This window comes from Panthera leo, chromosome A1, assembly GCF_018350215.1.
Source record: "Panthera leo isolate Ple1 chromosome A1, P.leo_Ple1_pat1.1, whole genome shotgun sequence".
NCBI classification, from domain to species: domain Eukaryota; kingdom Metazoa; phylum Chordata; class Mammalia; order Carnivora; family Felidae; genus Panthera; species Panthera leo.
The window spans coordinates 20910459-20914170 of record NC_056679.1 but is presented as its reverse complement, the minus strand read 5'-3'; the positions used below and the strand labels follow the sequence as shown (position 1 = coordinate 20914170).

The 3712-nt window shown below is 44.2% G+C and overlaps 1 pseudogene; it reads right to left on the bottom strand.

The window, feature by feature from the left end:
• Nucleotides 1–2883: 2883 nt before the first annotated feature.
• Nucleotides 2884–2981, bottom strand: LOC122202633 (annotated as a pseudogene).
• Between the last annotated feature and the right edge of the window lie 731 nt (nt 2982–3712).

Below are 3712 nucleotides of genomic sequence, written 5' to 3'. Positions count from 1 at the left end.
ATTCAGGGAGCAACACTGTCAAAGGCTCAGACGTATGAAAGAGGGCTGACAATGTCCAGTCTGTTTATGAACCTTGCCAAAGATCGGATAATCTAGGCTTTATGCATTTTTTTGCTGGCCCTATAAGCAGAACGTGCTTTGAGTGGGTTATCAGGAAAGGTCAAAGCCTGCATGGCTGGTGTGAGGGGCTCAGGGGCTGGGTAGGGAAGGGTTAGTCACTTGAAAGTTTTGTGTGCTGAGACAAGGCTCTTAAAGGAGCTCTGGGGTTTTTACAGAGGAGAAAGTGCTTAAAAGCGGATTATGCAGCCAACGGTGAGCCAGTAAATGGTTTCACTGGGGCCAATCCTGGGATATTTTGGCAGCCCTCTTTATTGGGCGTGGGGCTCTCTGGCTATTCAATACCATTGTGACTCTCCTTGTGAATGCCCATGAGGGGTTAGGGTGAAAATATAGAGCTTTTACGCATTTTAACGTGATTTCGATTGCATTTTAATTTTTAATAAAACTTTTAATAAAGTTCTGCTTTAGGAGCCACAGAGATCAAAAGATTCCATTTAATAGGGAGTTCCAGGGTTATAGCACTGGGAGATAGATGGGCTTAACAAGACTGTGGTACATCTCTTTCAAGTAAATGCAATAAATGGTTCTGTTGGAATGGGAAAAAAGAGAAGATGCATACATACATGCATACATCTTTTTTTTTTTTTTTCTTTCTGTGTAGCCAGTAATTTCACTCTTTGGAAGTAATTGCTGAGCTCCTGGCATCTTTGAATAATACCCTTCTCATATGATAGTTACACTACTCCAAAGACAGTACAGACATCTGAGCCAAACAATTTTCTCTTTCATTTGTGAGAAATTGAACGGACAGATCTACCTGTCTCTTTTGGTTCCAAGAAAATGTCATGTTAGAAATGTGTGATAATATATTATATGACAGTCGCTGAAAATGTTTCAGACGCGGCAATAAATTGATTGTGGTTTTTAGACCAGATGTGCACCATGTTTAGAATGCATTGTGCTTCCTCGTATTCTAGCCTGGTGCTTAAGTAAATAGAAAGGAGTGTTTTGCTTTTCAATGAAGCCTCTTAAGTGAGCGGATGGCATTCCCCCCCACCCCCCCCCACCCCCCAGTGAGTGATAGGAAATTATCAGAATTGTGCAAATTGGAGCTATTCACTCTCTTCACACGCATTGTGTAGCTGATAGGGCTCCAACTAAGGGCCTGTTTTGTCCCACTCCTAGAGTTAAGAGTGAGACAGCTGGAAAATGACCATTGCTTAACTGTGCAGCCCTTCTGTGCTTACATAGAAACTAAAGAAATGTGCTTCATATCTGATGGCGGTATTTTAAGTCCCTGACTTGTGATTTAATATATGGTATGAGCTCATACCAGTATATGGTATGGTATCCGAATGCATTTAATTGAAAAAGCTGAAGGAGACATCTTTTTATTGCATATCCCCCGCAAGATTCAAGGCAGACTTTGCTAAAGGTATTAGAAACAGGACATTTGTTTTTCTATGGGTGTTCAGTAAAATATCCTTCTAAGCATCGAAGTGGTCTGTGTGTCGTGACCGGTCTGCTTTTTTATGCTATCTCATTTCACGTTTCAATTCTAGTGGCACATTGGTTTTGAGTGGTTAAAGGTCTGTCTCATTTCCTTGCCAACGGAGATTATGTTCCCAGCTCTTTGTTAATTCCGTGCACTTTTAACAGTCGCTGCCGATCGTGTCCCGCTTTACTGTGCTCGGCGTTCTACGAACCCGGGAACCAGTGAGCGATGTGATCCTGCCCTCAGGAAAGCAGTGAGACAGTTCATGGAGGGCAAGAAGGCCAGGAGTTTCACATGCTAGACCTCATTTAGTGCTCATGGCAACTCAGCTTCGCAGGGGTGGGTGTTTACTTCTTCATTTTACAAATAATGAAACTGGGCCTCACGTAGCTCAGAAATTAGGCTCCAGAGCCAACAGCTGCTTGACTTCAGAGCCCACACCCTCTCTCCAGCTCACTGTCTGGCTGGTTGGAGAGCAAGACATAACAATGAACACAAGGCTGGAAAAAATGTGAATAAATGCAAACTTAGACACTATAGCATTAAAACACCACGTGGATTAGAGAGGGATCTCTGTGTACCCTGTGCTCACTGAAGGGTTTCTGGAGGAGCACCTGGGCAGTGTTTGGAGGCCTGGAAGGATGAGGGCAGACATCACAGGCACGAGGGCATCGAGGGCATAAGCTTCTAGAATTGACAGGAAACCTGATTGCCAGGGGCGGGACTGTAGGGCTGGGGAGCAGTGGGAAGCAGGGGAAGGTGTAGGGCAGGGGCCTGGATGCAGAATGGAGGTGTTTAGAGCCTGTGAGAAACTCCTCCCTGCGGCCCCCATGTGTGTGTCAGAGAGGTTTTAAAATGTGGAGAAAAAGTGCCGTTGAACTGAAAGTTGCAACATTTGGGGGCTGTATGATGTTGAATTTTCCCTTCGTAGCAAGAAAAAGTGGTGCTTTAATCATGAGGAGAATGTCACGTTTCTTTTCCCATCAGGGAATAGAGTTAAGTCAACCTCTCTGCTGAACTGAAAGTGTCTGAGAGTTCTTGGCAAAATAAACAAATTCCCTTTGCCTCTTGGTGGGCGGGGGAAATGGCAGAGGGGCAGTGGGGCAAGTAAAGGAAGACATGCACGCAGACCACCATTCCGGCAGTTTCTCTGATTTTCAGGAGATGCCTGGGCACTAGGAGGCAGAGGAAAATATGAAAGAAAGAAGATCCAGGGGGAAATCCTGATGAGCCCAGGGAAGAGCGGGGAGCATGCAGACCAGCTCTTGGGATGATGGGGAGGGGTGGGGGGAAGAACTGACCTGTGGCAGGGGCTTAGCCTCACTCCCAGAGAGTATAAGTTTTTGAGTGTCATCCTTGAGCAGGGTCCACGCTAATCTTCTCTGTATTGTTCCAATTTTAGTATATGTGCGGCTGACGCCAGCACAGTATAACTTTTTGAATGTTTGCAACGAGTATTTTTTGGGCCAGGCACTACAGCATAAAGCGTGAAGGCATAAAGTAAGATCCCCGCTCCCCTTTTGTTTATAGGGAGATACTGTGCAATTTTTTACACAGTTTTTAAAGTGATTGTGACTTGTGGTTTTATAATTGGGCAAAAGAAAAAGCTAAGATTTAACGAGTGACTTAAGAATCCCTTCTTTAGTGATCGTGGATGCTTCTCTACTGGTGCGAGTCCTGTTTCAAACATGGGACCTACATTTAAGAAAAAGGTGCACACTAAATTCACACCTGCATTTTTTTGGTTTGAAAGGAAGTAAGGGAATTTTGTGAAACGTTTGAAAAATTGATATGAAATTTTCAGTGTGTTCATAATCATTTATGTGGCCGACAGTGCACTAGATGCTGGGGATACAAAGAGGAAGTCCCAGGAACTCATAATCTATTGAAGGCAACAGAGAAATATATGATACATAGCGATTGGTGCTCTGATGCACAAGTGCTTATAGAACAGTGACTCACAGACTGGGTAGATGAGTTACTATGGAGTGGTTTTTGCAGTACAGATAGGAGTTCAGATGGAGAAGAGAGAAGTGAGATAAAGGAGAATGGTGAGAGGCATTGTAAACAGAGGAACGTATCAGTAACACCTCAAGCATGTGAAGGTGTGCCGTCTCCTTAGGGAACTAATAGCCTAACAAGGGTAGTGCGTGATGT